We start from the raw sequence: 19,359 nt of genomic DNA, 5'->3' as shown, positions 1-19,359 counted from the left end.
AACCTATTCTAGGGGTCTTATTTCTCCATACAAAGCGGAGCAACCATGAGTGTATTTGTGTTAAGACCGCATCCGGGACTTTCACCGGTAGAGTCTGAAACAGATAAAGGAGACGAGGTATGATATTCATCTTAAGAGCAACAATTCGGCCCAACCAGGAAATGATCAAAGATTGCCATTTATGGAGGTCGGCCTTAAGGTTTTTAAGCAATGGTGAGAAGTTTTCTTTATATAAGTCTCCATAGCGGCTTGTAATAAAGATCCCTAGGTATCGGATCTTAGAGGTGCACCAGGAAAATTTAAAGTTGTTTTGCATGTGGGAGAGTCGGGAAGGGGGAATGTGGAAGGGGAGAGCTTCCGTCTTGGACCAGTTAACCTTGTAACCCGAGACACGTCCGTATTCCGACAGGAGTTTAAACAGGTTCGGCAGAGAAGTGTGCGGTGACGAGAGCGATAGAAGGACGTCATCTGCGAACAAAGAGATCTTGTAGACAGAGTCCCCCACCTCCAGTCCCCCAATATCGGGCGAGGCCCGTATGCGGGCTGCCAGTGGCTCTATCACTAAGGCAAAGATCAGAGGCGAGAGTGGGCAGCCCTGTCTGGTGCCGTTGGAGATGTCCAAAGGGTCTGACTGCACCCCATTCACAGAAACCCTGGCGGAAGGGTTCGTGTACAGGGCCTGAATCCCTGCAAGAAATTCCCCCTGAAAACCAAAGTGAGCAAGAGTTTCGAACATAAAGGGCCACCCTATCCTGTCAAATGCTTTCTCCGCGTCCAGAGAGAGCAAGAGAGCAGGAGTACGTGTTAGGTTGATGTGGTGAGCCAGAGTAACAACTCGTCTCGTGTTGTCTCGAGCTTGGCGACCGGGGATAAAACCCACCTGGTCATTATGGACCAGGTGGGGTAAGATATTATTCAGTCGGAGGGCTAGGATTTTTGCGTATATCTTGATGTCCGTGTTAAGTAGCGAGATAGGTCTGTAGTTCGCACAGTTGGATGCGTCTTTGCCATCTTTGGGAATTACTATGATCTTGGCCTCCAGAGCCGATTTGGAAAACGAGGCTCCCTGTAAGATAGCATTGAAGAGGGTCGTGAGGTGGGGCGTCAGTTGTGGGAGAAAAGATTTGTAATAGGCGGCTGTGAAGCCATCTGGTCCAGGGGCCTTGTTAAGTTTTAGAGATTTGACAACGGTGGCAATCTCTTCGTCGGATATCTTTGAGTTCAGTTCGGCGGAAACCGAAGAACTCATAGTAGGTAGGTGGCATTGCGCCAGGAAGGTGCGAATGGCCCCAAGAAAGTCTGGGCTTGATTGAGTGGCCCCATGGGCATTATACAACTTCTCGTAGAAGCGGGAAAAGGCGTCAGTGATGTGTTTGGGGTCGTTTGTTTTCTCACCCGAGGATGACTGGATCGACATTACATTGTTCCTTGCGAGTTTAGCCCGAAGCCTAGAGGCTAAAAGCCGATCCGCCTTATCCCCTTTTTCATAGAAGGATTGATTGAGCCATTTTAAGCTAGTTTCCACCTTAGCCGTCAGTAACATATTCAGTTCACCTCTGGCCGCGGACAAGGAGGAAAGGTCTGCTTCTGAACCTGACTGTTTATGTGCCAGTGAGAGGGAGGTAACCAGATCCGAGAGCTCTCGGATGCGTCTGGATCTGGCCTTTTTATTGTAAGACGAGGCGCTGATCAGGCAACCTCGTATTACCGCCTTGTGGGCGTCCCATAATAACATCGGGGGAACCGACGGAGATATGTTTGTCTCAAAGTAATGGGAGATTTCGGTGGCTAGATGGGCTTTCGTTTGGGGGTTAAGAAGGAGTCTGTCGTTTAACCTCCACACATGGTGGCGGGCTGGAGGATGCGGGCCTGGAACATCCACGGTGACCGGGCCGTGATCCGACCAAGTGCTAGGGTGAATGGAGGTGTCAAGGATACATTGAGCGGGTTCTGAGCTCAGAAAAATCATGTCCAGTCTAGTGTAAACATCGTATATGGGGGAGTAGTATGTGTAGTCCTTAGCATTCGGTTCCTTCACTCTCCATGCGTCGAAAAGAAGGTGATGTGATAATAGAAGGTTCAGAGCAGCTGCATTACGCGTGTGAGAGGAGCGCATAGATCTGGGCAGGGGTTTCGATCTATCTAGGGCACTGTCCAGAGCCACATTAAAGTCCCCCCCCAATACCACGTTACCCCGTCTGTGCAGGGCTATGAGATTATTTAGGGAATGGAAGAAAGGGGCCTGAAATTGATTTGGGGCATAAATATTCAGGAAAGTGTAGGGGGACCCATTTAACAGCCCCACTAAGAGCAGATATCTACCTTCCGGGTCCCGCAGTATTTCAGAGGGGATGAAATCCAGATGTCTAGCAAAGAGTATTGATACCCCCTTCTTCTTACGTATGGGGTCGCAAGCATGGAAAGTGTTTGGGAAGGATTTTGACCTAAGTTCTGGGTGTGACTTACCAGTAAAGTGGGTCTCCTGTAGAAATATAATGTCGCCTCTCAGTTGTTTAAGGGACTGAAATAACAGAGATCGCTTACGTGGGCTGTTTAAGCCTTTCGTGTTCAGGGTAATTATTCTAAGAACCATGGTACAGGAGCGGAGCTCTCTTCACGCGGCGGCGCACCCGCGGAACCCTGAAAGAGATTGGGGAAAGAGAGGAGGAGAAGGACAGAAAAAGATAGGGAGAAGGAGAAGGAGAACAGATGGGGAACAAACAAAAATTAGTATCAGTAACTGGAAGACATATCAAATCCATTCTCGCTGGTCGGACCCAAGGAGGAAATAGACCCGTAGGTCTAGGTCGTCCGACGTCGACCCTTGGGGTCGAGTGGGGGGTAGGTGGACCTAGCAGCCCAGAGAGGGGACCGGGTCCCGTGTGTGAACAAACTCGGTTAAAATAAGCACATTGCAATTAGTAAGCTAAGGGAGCTACAGGGGGGGGGGGAAGAGGGAGGGGGGGGGGGGGAGGGAGGGGAGCAGAGGCAATGGAGTCAAGGGTAAAACTTGGCATGGTGATCCCATAACAACTATAGTAACAGCAAAACTTGGTAAAAATCGACAGAGGGGGCCCGAATCAGTCGGGCCACCCGGGACCGGCGCCCACACGGTCACCCGCGTAGAACCCCGGCCCCGAGGGCCCGACCCGACCCCCACACAATAGATTTAGTAAGGCCTTAAACGGTAAACAGTAACCAACCCGAGGGCTCCATACCATACTGGCATCTCAGCATGACTCTTAAGTAATACTCTAAGGACCGTTAGAAGGCTAACGCAATTGACAAGTCCTTGTGGTGAGAACCATTAATGTTGGATCATGTATCTAGAGAGGCATGAGGAGTAGTTCCGACGTTGGTCCAACTTGAGGATGGAGCTGTGAGGGAAGGGGAGGTGTTGACTGGTAGAGAGTTTTGAGGAGCGGTCTGGGGGCCAGAGATGTTCAGTCGGTTGAGAAGCTGAAGGGCCTCGTCGGGGGATCTGGCGGAGAGGAATTTGCCATCTGCCTTGACTTGGAGGGCAAACGGGAAGCCCCACCTATATCTGATGTTGTTGTCTCTCAGGGTTTTGGTTATGTCCTTTAACTCCCTCCTTCTATTTAATGTGACTGGCGACAGGTCTTGGAAGATCGCGAGATCAGAGCCTTCAAAAGGGATAGTCGAGGACCTCCGGGTTTTGGCGTAAACTTGGTCTTTGACCACAAAGTAATGAAAGCGCAGGATTACATCTCTCGGTGTCTTAGCATCTTGGGATCTGGGACGTAGAGCTCTGTGTGCCCTGTCAAGGAGTAGCATGTCATCCGGGATGGAGGGAGCAAGGGAGCGGAAGAGGCGGAGTAGATAATCCGTGAGGTGATTTTGTTCTACCGCCTCGGGGACGTTACGGACTCTGAGATTGTTCCGACGCCCTCTGTTGTCCAAATCTTCTTGTTTGTCCGCTAGTAGCATAACGTCTGTACGCATTTGTGCTATCTCCTGTTCTGATTCTTGTTGGAAAGCGATAAGCTCCTCTTGTTTCCGTTCGATAGCATCTACCCTGGAGCCCAGGCCGTCCACATCGGTTTTCAGACCTGAGATAGCCTCTTGTACCTCCGCGCGGATTGATTTTTTAATATTGCGCATTTCGGACAGGAGAAGGGCGACATCCGCTTTTGTAGCGGGAGTGGAGGAAGAGTCTTCATCCGAATCTCGATCCGACGTCCCCGAGGCAGGAGGGGGCGAGGAAGTTTTCCTAGCGGATGATGGGGCAGAGTTCTTAAAGTAGCCCACCAGGTTGTGGGCGTTCGATTTCTTCCCCCCTTTTGGCATGGTGGCAGAAAGACGTGAGATAAGCTGGTAGTCAACACCTGGGCGGAGTAGCTCCTATAGCATTAGAGACACACACGGGATCGGGTGCATTACGAAACGAGATCACATGATAGGCACTTCACAGACGATGATCAGGAAGATCCAGACGGGTGCGCTCTGAAGTTTAGGTATATCAGGCCCCAACGTAGTGGGTGTATTCTCCCGGCCTGCGAAAGCGTTGGAAACCTCTGAAGGGAGGGCCCCCGCAGTGAGCCGTAAACGGGCCCGTCTGGAAGGGTGTCCCACAGATGCAGCACTAGCCCGTGGGAGCTCAATTTAGCCTTGTTAAGGTAGGTTGCAGCAGAAGAAGCTAACTACCCAGCATAGTGCTTCCCCCCCCACAATTAGGTGCTGTGTGCAGCAGTGTCAAGGGTGTGGGCACGGAGGTCTAGGCGGGGGTACTGTGGTGTACTGTGAGCTCGGGCCCGTAGCCCCTGGAGTTCAGCGGGGCCTCCAATTATGGTATGCGCCGTAGTCAAGATGGCCGCCGGGCCTCCCGCACTCTTGCCGTGCGGCCCTGTTATGTGCGCAATGTAGCGGAGGGGAGTAGAGGCGATCAACAGTGGGGTGTGTAGTCGACTGACAGGTCCGATCACGGCTCCCGCAGGTCTGACCCCGCAATCTAGGCCCCGATCTAATGCCCGCCGCCAGGCCGCGTCTCACGGGAGCCCTGATCCGAAGCCCGCTGATAGGCCGCGTCTCGCGGGGGCTCCGGGGTCCGCGGCTGCAGCAAGTGGGTCTGCAGAGGTAAGGGCCGCGGGGAGATAAGGACCCCGATGCTGTTCTGGCGTACACCGGCACTCACCGTTCGTGGCCGTCTCCGCCGCCAGTCGCGCTCGGACCCGCCGGCTGACGCAGGGTCACTGGACGGGGTCCCGGCTTCTCGGTGGTCCGGCGTGTGGGCTCGTCCTCCTGTTTTCCCCGGGCAGTCGTCTAGATCGGCCTCGTTTCCGGTGGGATGGGGGGACGTACTACAGACCCCGGCTTCTAGTGGAGGGGAAGGCCGCAACCTGCAGGAGCCCTGACAAGGACTCCCCGGCTCCGCAACCGACTCCCTCCGGTGCTCGATGGTTTAGAAAGCGGATGCACTCTGTTAGGGATGTGTTGTGGCCTGTATGGTGCTCTTTGTAGCTGGTTCAGGGCAAAAACCTTCAGGAGCACATACAGTTCACCTCCTCTCGGCTTGCTAGCTAGGCCACGCCCCCTTCTTTTTATTATTTTAATCATTATGACAGGGGAGGCACTGCCTCCCCTGACTGCGCATCCCTGCTAGAGACCAGTAACATTAGGGAAACACACGCGCAACACCATGGATGGAGATGAGACGCTATGGCTGGGTACAGTAAGGTCACAACTGGTGCAAGACCGTCTTCCATGGTCTGTAGGAAGCTGGACAGATACAGGAAGACTACTAAGGGAGATATCCAATTACTCGTGGTCAGTGACCGCGGGTAATTGTATCAATGACCCCCCAATGCCGACACTTATCGCGGATGACACAGCCACAATAACACATGGGATTGGGGACTTATCCCCGATCCCATGTGTTTTTGTACGATCGCAGGTCTGTTTTTGGCCGATGAGAATGGCCTGTAATAGGATACCGCGATAATGACCATCGTCATTAATTGCAATATACGCCCGTTTCCACCCCCGCCTGAAAATGGATCGGCTGTAATTGGATAACCCCCTAATACTGTAGTATTTCTGTACAGTCTTGTGGTATCAGGTCTCACTAGGGATATATTAATAAAGTAGAAGTACTGTCAATACCAGCCAATCAGATTACACATATAGTTTTCAAGACTGCACTAGATTTTAATTAAACAAACCGATCCCGGGATCCTGCACGTTTTTGAGTCCCAAAAATACCCAGGATTATAATAATTAAATACCGGGTATTACTGAAATTAAAACACACTATGGATTGGGCAGGGGGCAGTGGGATAATACTTACCATCTCTGTTCCGGTCCTCTCAGGCTCTCCCAGCTGCCTGTAGAATAGATGTAGCCCCATGATACAGTGCATCCGAAAAGTATTCACAGCGCATCACTTTTTCCACATTTTGTTATGTTACAGCCTTATTCCTCAAAATTCTACACACAATGGCCCTCATTCCGAGTTGTTCGCTCGCAAGCTGTTTTTAGCAGATTTACTCACGCTAAGCCGCCGCCTACTGGGAGTGAATCTTAGCATCTTAAAATTGCGAACGACGTATTCGCAATATTGCGAATACACCTCTCTTAGCAGTTTCTGAGTAGCTCCAGACTTACTCTGCATCTGCGATCAGTTCAGTGCTTGTCGTTCCTGGTTTGACGTCACAAACACACCCAGCGTTCGCCCAGACACTCCTCCGTTTCTCCAGCCACTCCCGCGTTTTTACCAGAAACGGTAGCGCTTTTCCGCACACACCCATAAAACGGCCAGTTTCCGCCCAGTAACACCCACTTCCTGTCAATCACACTACGATCACCAGAACGATGAAAAAGCCGTGAGTAAAATTCCTAACTACATAGCAAATTTACTTGGCGCAGTCGCACAGCGGACATTGCGCATGCGCACTAAGCGGAAAATCGCTGCGATGCGAAAAAAATTACCGAGCGAACAACTCGGAATGACCACCAATACTCCATAATGACAACATGAAAAAAAAGTGTGTGTTTGCGGGGGTTTCAGACTTTTGCAAATGTATAAGAAATCACGTGTACATAAGTATTCACAGCCTTTGCCATGAAGCTCAAAATTGAGCTCAGGTGCATGCATCCTGTTTCCACTGATCATCCTTGAGATGTTCCTACAGCTTAATTGGAGTCCACCTGTGGTAAACTCAGTTGATTGGACATGATTTGGAAAGGCACACACCTGTCTATATAAGGTCCCACACTTGACAGTGCATGTCTGAGCACAAACCAAGCATGAAGTCAAAGGAATTGTGTGTAGACCTCCGAGACAGGATTGTCTCGAGGCACAAATCTGGGGAAGGGTACAGAAAAATATCTGCTGCTTTGAAGGTCTCAATGAACACAGTGGCCTCCATCATCCGTAAATGGAGAAGTTCGGAACCACCAGGACTCTTCCTGGAGCTGGCCGGCCGTCTAAACTTTGCGATTGGGAGAGAAGGATCCTAGTCTTGGAGGTGACTAAGAACCCAAATGGTCACTCTGTCAGAGCTGCAGCATTCCTCTGAGTAGAGAGAACCTTTCAGAAGGACAACCATCTCTGAAGCAATCCACCAATCAGGCCTGTATGGTAGAGTGGCCAGACGGAAGCCACTCCTTAGTAAAAAGCACATGGCAGCCCGCCTGGAGTTTGCCAAAAAGCACCTGAAGGACTCACAGACCATGAAAAACAAAATTCTCTGGTCTGATGAGACAAAGATTGAACTCTTTGGCGTGAATGCCAGGCTTCATGGTTGGAGGAAACCAGGCACCGCTCATCACCAGGCCAATACCATCCCTACAGTGAAGCATGGTGGTGGCAGCATCATGCTGTGGGGATGTTTTTCAGCGGCAGGAACTGGGAGACTAGTCATGATAGAGGGAAAGATGAATGCAGCAATGTACAGAGACATCCTGGATGAAAACCTGCTCCAGAGCGCTCTTGACCTCAGACTGGGGCGAAGGTTAATCTTTCAGCAGGACAATGACCCTAAGCACACAGCCAAGATATCAAAGGAGTGGCTTCAGGACAACTCTGTGAATGTCCTTGAGTGGCCCAGCCAGTGCCCAGACTTGAATCCGCTTGAACATCCCTGGAGAGATCTGAAAATGTCTGTGCACCGACGCTTCCCATCCAACCTGTTGGAGCTTGAGAGGTGCTGCAAAGAGAAATGGGCGAAACTGCCCAAAGATAGGTGTGCCAAGCTTGTGGCATCATATTCAAAAAGACTTGAGGCTGTAATTGCTGCCAAAGGTGCATCAATAAAGTATTACGCAAAGGCTGTGAATACTTATGCACATGTGATTTCTTAGTTTTTGATTTTTAATAAATTTTCAAAAATCTCAAAACTTTTTTCACATTTTTATTATGGGGTATTGGGGGTCATTCCGAGTTGATAGCTCGCTAGCTGTTTTTAGCAGCCGTGCAAACGCATAGTCGCCGCCCACGGGGGAGTGTATTTTCGCTTTGCAAGTGTGCGAACACTTGTGCAGCCGAGCTCTACAAAAACATTTTGTGCAGTTTCAGAGTAGGTCTGAACTTACTCAGCCCTTGCGATCACTTCAGTCTTTTTGGTGCCGGAAATGACGTCACACACCCGCCCTCCAAACGCCTGGAAACGCCTGCGTTTTCCCTACCACTCCCAGAAAACGGTCAGTTGACACCCATAAACGCCCTCTTCCTGTCAGTCTTCTTGCTATCGGCTGTGCGTATGGATTCTTCGTTAAATCCATCGCTCAGCAACGATCCGTATTGTACCTGTATAACGCGTGTGCGCATTGTTGTGCATACGCATGTACAGTAGAGACCTGATTGCAGCGCAGCGAAAATTGGCAGCGTGCGATCAACTCGCAATGACCCCCATTGTGTGTAGAATTTTGAAGGGAAAAATGAATTTATTCCATTTTGTAATAAGGCTGTAACATAACAAAATGTGGAAAAAGTGAAGCGCTGTGAATATTTTCCTAGTGCACTGTACATTTGCTCTCAGTCACTGATGGGTTGAAAGGGCACTACGCGGTGACATCATCACTCTGCGCGGCGCTACCAGCGAATCAGTGGCTGAAAGCAGCTGCTTCACACGACTCCGGCTCTCCTACTGCATCTGAGCCTGGGTGAGGATCAGGCGACGCACCCTCCGACAAGAGAATTCCCTTCTGGCCACTGCTGTGTGACTAAGGTAAGTGAAAGGGGATGAGGGAGAAGGATTCCAAAATTGGGGCAGGTTTAATTGTAATTTACAGTTTGTACGGCCCTGTGCACATATGCATGGTGACTCAATATTCCCTACAGCTCAGCACGTTAATACAATACCTGCACTAAGGACAATGGGGGTCATTCCGAGTTGTTCGCTAGCTGCTTTCGTTCGCTGTGCAGCGATGAGGCAAAAAAATGGCACTTCTACGCATGCGTATGCAGCGCAATGCGCACGTGCGTCGTACTGTTACAACGACCAATGTAGTTTCTCTAACGTCCTAAGTGGATGCTGGGACTCCGTAAGGACCATGGGGATTAGCGGCTCCACAGGAGACTGGGCACAACTAAAGAAAGCTTTAGGACTACCTGGTGTGCACTGGCTCCTCCCACTAAGACCCTCCTCCAGACCTCAGTTAGATTCTTGTTCCCGGCTGAGCTGGATGCACACTAGGGGCTCTCCTGAGCTCCTAGAAAGAAAGTATATTTAGGTTTTTTATTTTACAGTGAGATCTGCTGGCAACAGACTCACTGCAGCGAGGGACTAAGGGGAGAAGAAGTGAACCTACCTGACTGGAGATAGTTTGGGCTTCTTAGGCTACTGGACACCATTAGCTCCAGAGGGATCGACCGCAGGACCCGACCTTGGTGTTCGTTCCCGGAGCCGCGCCGCCGTCCCCCTTACAGAGCCAGAAGCAAGAAGAGGTCCGGAAAATCGGCGGCAGAAGACTTCGGTCTTCACCAAGGTAGCGCACAGCACTGCAGCTGTGCGCCATTGCTCCTCATGTACACCTCACACTCCGGTCACTGATGGGTGCAGGGCGCTGGGGGGGGCGCCCTGAGGGCAATATATGACACCTTGGCTGGCAAATCTACATCATATATAGTCCTAGAGGCTATATAGATGTAAAATTACCCCTGCCAGTATTCCAGAAAAAGCGGGAGAAAGTCAGCCGAAAAAGGGGCGGGGCTTCTCCCTCAGCACACTGGCGCCATTTTTCCCTCACAGTTCCGCTGGAAGGAAGCTCCCTGGCTCTCCCCTGCAGTCTGAACACTACAGAAGGGTAAAAAAGAGAGGGGGGGCACTAAATTTAGGCGCAGTATAGATAATATATATATGATATATATAAAAAAGCAGCTATAAGGGAAAACACTCATTTATAGTGGGATCCCTGTGTTATATAGCGCTCTGGTGTGTGCTGGCATACTCTCTCTCTGTCTCCCCAAAGGGCTTTGTGGGGTCCTGTCCTCTGTCAGAGCATTCCCTGTGTGTTTGCGGTGTGTCGGTACGGCTGTGTCGACATGTTTGATGAGGAGGCTTATGTGGAGGCGGAGCAAATGCCTGTAAACGTGATGTCAACCCCTGCGGGGTCGACACCTGAGTGGATGGTGCTGTGGAAGGACTTACGCGACAGTGTCGACTCCTTGCATAAAAGGTTTGACGACATACCTATTGTGGGACAGCCGGCTTCTCAGCCTGTGCCTGCCCAGGCGTCTCAAAAGCCACCAGGGGCTCTAAAACGCCCGCTACCTCAGATGGCAGACACAGATGTCGACACGGATACTGACTCCAGTGTCGACGACGATGAGACTAATGTAACTTCCAGTAGGGCCACACGTTACATGATTGAGGCAATGAAAAATGTGTTGCACATTTCTGATGTTACACCCGGTACCACAAAAAAGGGTATTATGTTTGGAGAAAAAAAACTACCAGTAGCCTTTCCTCCATCTGAAGAGTTAAATGAAGTGTGTGAAGAAGCGTGGGCTTCCCCTGATAAAAAGCTGGTAATTTCTAAGAGGTTACTATCCCGCCAGAGGATAGGTCACGCTGGGAAACATCCCCTAGGGTGGATAAAGCGCTCACACGCTTGTCAAAGAAGGTGGCACTACCGTCTCCGGATACGGCCGCCCTGAAGGAATCTGCTGATAGAAAGCAGGAGGCTATCCTGAAATCTATATATACACACACAGGTGTTATACTGAGACCGGCTATTGCTTCAGCCTGGATGTGCAGTGCTGCTGCTGCGTGGTCAGATTCCCTGTCAGAAAATATAGATACCCTAGACAGGGACACTATATTGCTAAACGTAGAGCATATAAAAGACGCACTTTTATACATGAGGGATGCACAGAGGGATATTTGCCGGCTGGCATCCAAAATTAGTGCAATGTCCATTTCTGCCAGGAGAGGGTTATGGACTCGGCAGTGGACAGGAGATGCAGATTCCAAACGACACATGGAAGTTCTGCCTTATAAGGGTGAGGAGTTGTTCGAGGATGGTCTCTCGGACCTCGTTTCCACAGCAACAGCTGGGAAGTCTACATTTTTACCCCATGTTCCCTCACAACCAAAGAACGCACCGTATTATCAGGTACAGTCCTTTCGGCCCAATAGGGGCAAGCGGGTTAAAGGCGCGTCCTTTCTGCCCAGAGGCAGAGGTAGGGGAAAGAAGCTGCAGCATACAGCCAGTTCCCAGGAGCAAAAGTCCTCCCCCGCTTCCTCTAAGTCCACAGCATGACGCTGGGGCTTCACAGGCGGAGCCAGGTACGGTGGGGGCCCGTCTCAAATATTTCAGCAATCAGTGGGCTCGCTCACGGGTGGATCCCTGGATCCTTCAAGTAGTATCTCAGGGGTACGTCTCCCCCCCGCCGTTTCCTCAAATCTGCCTTGCCAACCACTCCCTCAGGCAGGGAGGCAGTGTTACAGGCAATTCACAAGCTGTATTCACAACAAGTGATAGTAAAGGTGCCCCTACTTCAACAAGGAAGGGGTTACTATTCCACAATGTTTGTGGTACCGAAACCGGAAGGTTCGGTGAGACCCATTTTAAATTTGAAATCCTTGAACACATATATAAAAAAATTCAAGTTCAAGATGGAATCGCTCAGGGCGGTTATTGCAAGCCTGGACGAGGGGGATTACATGGTATCACTGGACATCAAGGCTGCTTACCTGCATGTCCCCATTTACCATCCTCACCAGGAGTACCTCAGATTTGTGGTACAGGATTGTCATTACCAATTCCAGACGTTGCCGTTCGGTCTATCCACGGCTCCGAGGGTCTTTACCAAGGTAATGGCCGAAATGATGATACTCCTTCGAAAGAAGGGAGTTTTAATTATCCCGTACTTGGACGATCTCCTGATAAAGGCGAGGTCCAGAGAGCAGTTGTTGGTCGGGGTAGCACTATCTCGGGAAGTGCTACAACAGCACGGCTGGATTCTAAACATTCCAAAGTCACAGCTGGTCCCTACGACACGTCTGCTGTTCCTAGGGATGGTTCTGGACACAGAACAGAGAAAAGTGTTTCTCCCGGAGGAGAAGGGCCAAGGAGCTGTCATCTCTAGTCAGAGGCCTCCTAAAGCCAAAACAGGTGTCGGTGCATCACTGCACGCGGATCCTGGGAAAAATGGTAGCTTCCTACGAAGCGATTCCATTCGGCAGGTTTCATGCAAGAACATTTCAGTGGGACCTGTTGGACAAGTGGTCCGGATCGCATCTTCAGATGCATCGTCTGATAACCCTGTCTCCGAGGACAAGGGTGTCTCTGCTGTGGTGGCTGCAGAGTGCTCATCTTCAAGAGGGCCGCAGATTCGGCATACAGGACTGGGTCCTGGTGACCACGGATGCCAGCCTTCGAGGCTGGGGAGCAGTCACACAGGGAAGAAACTTCCAAGGACTATGGTCAAGTCAGGAGACTTCCCTGCACATAAATATTCTGGAACTGAGGGCCATTTACAATGCCCTAAGTCAGGCAAAACCCCTGCTTCAAAACCAGCCGGTACTGATCCAGTCAGACAACATCACGGCGGTCGCCCATGTAAATCGACAGGGCGGCACGAGAAGCAGGACGGCAATGGCAGAAGCCACAAGGATTCTCCGATGGGCGGAAAATCACGTGTTAGCACTGTCAGCAGTGTTCATTCCGGGAGTGGACAACTGGGAAGCAGACTTCCTCAGCAGGCACGACCTCCACCCGGGAGAGTGGGGACTTCATCCAGAAGTCTTTCAAATGATTGTAAACCGTTGGAAAAAGCCACAGGTCCCGCCTAAACAAAAAGCTAGAAAAATATTGCGCCAGGTCGAGAGACCCGCAGGCGATAGCTGTGGACGCTCTAGTAACACTGTGGGTGTACCGATCGGTTTATGTGTTCCCTCCTCTTCCTCTCATACCAAAGGTACTGAGGATAATAAGGAGAAGAGGAGTAAGAACTATACTCATTGTTCCGGATTGGCCAAGAAGGGCTTGGTACCCGGAACTTCAAGAAATGATGTCAGAGGACCCATGGCCTCTACCGCTCAGACAAGACCTGCTGCAGCAGGGGCCCTGTCTGTTCCAAGACTTACCGTGGCTGCGTTTGATGGCATGGCGGTTGAACACCGGATCCTGAAGGAAAAGGGCATTCCGGAGGAAGTCATTCCTACGCTGATTAAAGCTAGGAAAGAAGTAACCGCAAACCATTCTCACCGCATATGGCAAAAATATGTTGCGTGGTGTGAGGCCAGGAAGGCCCCAACAGAGGAATTTCAGCTGGGCCGTTTCCTGCACTTCCTACAGTCAGGGGTGACTATGGGCCTTAAATTGGGTTCCATTAAGGTCCAGATTTCGGCTCTATCGATTTTCTTCCAGAGAGAACTGGCTTCACTACCTGAAGTTCAGACTTTTGTTAAGGGAGTGCTGCATATTCAGCCCCCTTTTGTGCCTCCAGTGGCACCTTGGGATCTCAACGTGGTGTTGGATTTCCTAAAGTCACATTGGTTTGAGCCACTGAAAACCGTGGATTTGAAATATCTCACGTGGAAAGTGGTCATGTTGTTGGCCTTGGCTTCGGCCAGGCGTGTATCAGAATTGGCGGCTTTGTCATGTAAAAGCCCTTATCTGATTTTCCATATGGATAGGGCAGAATTGAGGACTCGTCCCCAGTTTCTCCCCAAAGTGGTATCAGCTTTTCATCTGAACCAACCTATCGTGGTGCCTGCGGCTACAAATGACTTGGAGGCTTCCAAGTTGTTGGATGTAGTCAGGGCCCTAAAAATCTATGTTTCCAGGACAGCTGGAGTCAGAAAGACTGACTCGCTCTTTATCCTGTATGCGCCCAACAAGTTGGGTGCACCTGCTTCAAAGCAGACTATTGCTCACTGGATCTGTAGTACGATTCAGCTTGCACATTCTGCGGCTGGACTGCCGCATCCTAAATCAGTAAAAGCCCATTCCACGAGGAAGGTGGGCTCTTCTTGGGCGGCTGCCCGAGGGGTCTCGGCTCTTCAACTTTGCCGAGCAGCTACTTGGTCGGGGTCAAACACGTTTGCTAAATTCTATAAGTTTGACACCCTGGCTGAGGAGGACCTAGAGTTTGCCCATTCGGTGAGTCATCCGCACTCTCCCGCCCGTTTGGGAGCTTTGGTATAATCCCCATGGTCCTTACGGAGTCCCAGCATCCACTTAGGACGTTAGAGAAAATAAGAATTTACTCACCGGTAATTCTATTTCTCGTAGTCCGTAGTGGATGCTGGGCGCCCATCCCAAGTGCGGATTGTCTGCAATACTTGTATATAGTTATTGCTTAACTAAAGGGTTATTGTTGAGCCATCTGTTGAGAGGCTCAGTTGTTGTCATACTGTTAACTGGGTATTGTATCACGAGTTATACGGTGTGATTGGTGTGGCTGGTATGAGTCTTCAAAATCCTCCCTTATTGTGTCAGCTCTTCCGGGCACAGTATCCTAACTGAAGTCTGGAGGAGGGTCTTAGTGGGAGGAGCCAGTGCACACCAGTAGTCTAAAAGCTTTCTTTATAGTTGTGCCCAGTCTCCTGCGGAGCCGCTAATCCCCATGGTCCTTACGGAGTCCCAGCATCCACTACGGACTACGAGAAATAGAATTACCGGTGAGTAGATTCTTATTTTCACACAGGGTCTAGCGAAGCTTTTCAGTCGCACTGCTGGCCGCAGAGTGATTGACATGAAGTGGGCGTTTCTGGGTGTCAACTGACCGTTTTCAGGGAGTGTTTGATAAAACGCAGGCGTGCCAGGAAAAACGCAGGCGTGGCTGGGCGAACGCAAGGCGTGTTTGTGACGTCAAAACAGGAACTGAACAGTCTGAAGTCATCGCAAGCGCTGAGTAGGTTTCGAGCTACTCTAAAACTGCACAAAAAAATTTGCTGCCGCTCTGCGATCCTTTCGTTCGCACTTCTGCTAAGCTAAAATACACTCCTCTGTGGGCGGCGGCATAGCGTTTGCACGGATGCTAAAAACTGCTAGCAAGCGAACAACTCGGAATGACCACCAATATTATACTACATATAGCATGCCGTGACAGGGCATTTTAGTACATTTCCATCCTTCTCAAAGATAGTACTGAGGTGTGTTTCCCCGATGACTCAGTACACACTGGCCTGTAATAGAGAGCAAAGTAGCCGCTCTGTACTCCTGAAGACGAGCTAGCGGGAGACTGTTACACTGTGACAAGCATTATGGACCCTCCAGCTTTTTTCACACTAAGGGGGATATTCAGAGGTAGACGCAGATGTCCGAAAATCAAAAACAGGTGATTTCTGGGCATCTGCACATGTGCAGCGGCCACAGTGCACGTGCGTGAGCTGTCTAGATGCGATTGTATCATGATTGACAGGTGGCAGGCATCCAGGGCAGCAACGGGCCGTTTAGGGGTGAGTGGAGCAGGAAACGCAAGTGGGTCATGGCCATATTCACGGCGGCCCGATGATGATGCCTGCAATTCCTGGGATCGGAAACATGGCGGCAGTGCGTCTGCCTACGGCTGTGTAGGCAGATTTCAACCTCTATATGAGGTCTTTGCGATGCGTCGCATCACTGGGCAGCGCCACATATGCTGGTCGGCCTAGCCCTGTACTGAGAGGCCCCCACAGCATGCAATTTTAGTGGTCGCAGTTTTTGGTATTTTAGCAAACACTACAAGTACCTCTGAATAACCTCCTAAATTCTTTATTTCACATCATGAAATCTCAATGGGGTAAATTCAATAAGGTGGGAGTTTTTTTAGAACTGGTGATGTTGCTGATAGCAACCAATCAGATTCTATCTATTAACTTCTAGAAGCAGCTAGATAATAACTGTAACATACACCTGATAAACCTCAGTGCCGGCATTACAGGTCACATCAATAGCTACAGTACTTAGAGCCCAGCGGTGTACAGTCATAGGGGACCAGTGCAGAGTGGAGTGTACATCTGCTAGCAGAGCCTATCTCGCTCATTATCACACACTGGTAGCAGAGCCTATCTCGCTCATTATCACACACTGGTAGCGGAGCCTATCTCGCTCATTATCGCACACTGGTAGCGGAGCCTATCTCGCTCATTATCGCACACTGGTAGCAGAGCCTATCTCGCTCATTATCACACACTGGTAGCAGAGCCTATCTCGCTCATTATCACACACTGGTAGCAGAGCCTATCTCGCTCATTATCGCACACTGGTAGCGGAGCCTATCTCGCTCATTATCACACACTGGTAGCGGAGCCTATCTCGCTCATTATCACACACTGGTAGCGGAGCCTTTCTCACTAGTTATCACACACTGGTAGCGGAGCCTTTCTCACTAGTTATCACACACTGGTAGCGGAGCCTATCTCGCTCATTATCGCACACTGATAGCGGAGCCTATCTCGCTCATTATCGCACACTGGTAGCGGAGCCTATCTCTCTTGTTTTCACACACTGGTAACGGAGCCTATCTCGCTCATTATCGCACACTGGTAGCGGAGCCTCGCTTTCCTGTTTTCACACACTGGTAGCGGAGCCTATCTCGCTCATTATCGCACACTGGTAGCGGAGCCTCTCTCTCCTGTTTTCACACACTGGTAGCAGAGCCTATCTCACTCATTATCACACACTGGTAGTGGAGCCTATCTCGCTCATTATCGCATACTGGTAGCGGAACCTATCTCTCTGGTTTTCACACACTGGTAGCGGAGCCTATCTCGCTCATTATCGCACACTGGTAGCGGAGCCTCGCTTTCCTGTTTTCACACACTGGTAGCGGAGCCTATCTCGCTCATTATCGCACACTGGTAGCGGAACCTATCTCTCCTGTTTTCACACACTGGTAGCGGAGCCTGTCTTGCTCATTAGCGCACACTGGTAGCGGAGCCTATCTCGCTCATTATCGCACACTGGTAGCGGAGCTTCTCTCTCCTGTTTTCACACACTGGTAGCGGAGCCTATCTCTCTTCTTTTCACACACTGGTAGCGGAGCCTATCGATCTTGTTTTCCACACACTGGTAGCGGAGCCTATCTCGCTCATTAGCGCACACTGGTAGCGGAGCCTATCTCGCTCATTAGCGCACACTAGTAGCGGAGCCTATCTCTCTTATTTTCACACACTGGTAGCGGAGCCTATCTCTCTTGTTTTCACACACTGGTAGCGGAGCCTATCTCGCTCATTATCGCACACTGGTAGTAGAGCCTAACTCTCTTGTTTTCACACACTGGTAGCGGAGCCTATCTCGCTCATTATTGCACACTGGTAGCGGAGCCTATCTCGCTCATTATCGCACACTGGTAGAGGAGCCTATCTCGCTGGCTATCGTACTATGGTAGCGGAGCCTATCTCGCTGGTTATCGCACTATGGTAGCGGAGCCTTTCTCGCTGGTTATCGCACACTGGTAGCGGAGCCTCTCTCTCCTGTTTTCACACACTGGTAGCGGAGCCTATCTCGCTCATTATCGCACACTGGTAGCGGAGCCTCTCTCTCCTGTTTTCACACACTGGTAGCGGAGCCTATCTCGATCATTAGCGCACACTGGTAGCGGAGCCTATCTCTCTTGTTTTCACACACTGGTAGCGGAGCCTATCTCGCTCATTATCGCACACTGGTAGTGGAGCCTATCTCGCTCATTATCGCACACTGGTAGTAGAGCCTAACTCTCTTGTTTTCACACACTGGTAGCGGAGCCTATCTCGCTCATTATTGCACACTGGTAGCGGAGCCTATCTCGCTCATTATCGCACACTGGTAGAGGAGCCTATCTCGCTCATTATCGCACACTGGTAGAGGAGCCTATCTCGCTGGCTATCGTACTATGGTGGCGGAGCCTATCTCGCTGGTTATCGCACTATGGTAGCGGAGCCTTTCTCGCTGGTTATCGCACACTGGTAGCGGAGCCTATCTCGCTCATTATCGCACACTGTAGCGGAGCCTATCTCGCTCATTATCGCACACTGGTAGCGGAGCCTATCTCTTTTGTTTTCACACACAGGTAGCGGAGCCTATCTCTTTTGTTTTCACACATTGGTAGCGGAGCCTATCTCTCTTGTTTTCACACACTGGTAGCAGAGCCTATCTCGCTCATTATCGCACACTGGTAGCGGAGCCTCTCTCTCCTGTTTTCACACACTGGTAGCGGAGCCTATCTCTCTTGTTTTCACACACTGGTAGCGGAGCCTATCTCGCTCATTATCGCACACTGGTAGCGGAGCCTCTCTCTCCTGTTTTCACACACTGGTAGCGGAGCCTATCTCGATCATTAGCGCACACTGGTAGCGGAGCCTATCTCTCTTGTTTTCACACACTGGTAGCGGAGCCTATCTCTCTTATTTTCACACACTGGTAGCGGAGCCTATCTCGCTCATTAGCGCACACTGGTAGCGGAGCCTATCTCGCTCATTAGCGCACACTGGTAGCGGAGCCTATCTCTATCATTATCACACACTGGTAGCGTAGCCTATCTCTCTCATTATCGCACACTGGTAGCGGAGCCTATCTCTATCATTATCACACACTGGTAGCGGAGCCTATCTCTTGTTTTCACACACTGGTAGCGGAGCCTATCTCGCTCATAATCACACACTGGTAGCGGAGCCTATCTCTATCATTATCGCACACTGGTAGCGGAGCCTATCTCTCTTGTTTTCACACACTGGTAGCGGAGCCTATCTCTATCATTATCGCACACTGGTAGCGGAGCCTATCTCTCTTGTTTTCACACACTGGTAGCGGAGCCTATCTCTCTTGTTTTCACACACTGGTAGCGGAGCCTATCTCTATCATTATCACACACTGGTAGCGGAGCCTATCTCTATCATTATCGCACACTGGTAGCGGAGCCTATCTCTCTTGTTTTCACACACTGGTAGCGGAGCCTATCTCTCTTGTTTTCACACACTGGTAGCGGAG

At 50.5% G+C, this 19,359-nt stretch overlaps 1 long non-coding RNA gene across 2 annotated transcripts in view; it reads right to left on the bottom strand.

Moving 5' to 3' along the window:
• Positions 1-19,359, bottom strand: part of LOC135056890 (uncharacterized) — a 93,244-nt gene that overhangs the window by 6,714 nt on the left and 67,171 nt on the right. Inside the window, exon 4 of one of the 2 annotated variants that reach the window (XR_010244093.1) lies at positions 6,305-6,341. The exons of the other annotated variant lie outside the window; for it this stretch is intronic. This is a non-coding gene — a long non-coding RNA (uncharacterized LOC135056890). The remainder of the gene's footprint in view (positions 1-6,304; positions 6,342-19,359) is intronic. 2 annotated transcript variants of the gene reach the window in all.

The sequence above is a fragment of the Pseudophryne corroboree genome, chromosome 3 (assembly GCF_028390025.1).
Source record: "Pseudophryne corroboree isolate aPseCor3 chromosome 3, aPseCor3.hap2, whole genome shotgun sequence".
Taxonomy (NCBI): domain Eukaryota; kingdom Metazoa; phylum Chordata; class Amphibia; order Anura; family Myobatrachidae; genus Pseudophryne; species Pseudophryne corroboree.
Note: the sequence above shows the minus strand (reverse complement) of the source record. Positions and strands in the feature narration are given on the sequence as shown.